Raw genomic sequence first — 463 nt, forward strand, 5'->3', positions numbered from 1 at the left:
ATATATATATATATATATATATATATATATACATACATAAACACCTGTAAAAGTTATATAAAATGAGTTGATCTTAAAATTTAGTTAAAATTCAGTATAGTTTATGGGAAAGTGACAAATAAGTTAATATATAAGGTATACATGAATGCAAATACAAGGAATAAAATAAGTAAACAATTAAATAATATTATATCAGTATTTTGAGAAGAAAAATTAAGTCCTATGAATACGAAAGACGTTGCGTTCATCCCGAAGGTTAAGAATAGGTTATTCTTGCCGAGAGAATAAAGACTTTTTCACTTACGCATAAGTGACATTTACTCATATCTATTTGATAAGAGCGTGCGGAAGTTAGTATTTCCCATTTTAGATCATACTGTATATTCTTATCTTTTAGCTTTCAAATAAATTTACTCAAACCAATGGAACCAGGTCTACATCTATTTCTGAAACAATAGATGTG

Source organism: Octopus bimaculoides, chromosome 21 (genome assembly GCF_001194135.2).
Source record: "Octopus bimaculoides isolate UCB-OBI-ISO-001 chromosome 21, ASM119413v2, whole genome shotgun sequence".
Classification (NCBI taxonomy): Eukaryota; Metazoa; Mollusca; class Cephalopoda; order Octopoda; family Octopodidae; genus Octopus; species Octopus bimaculoides.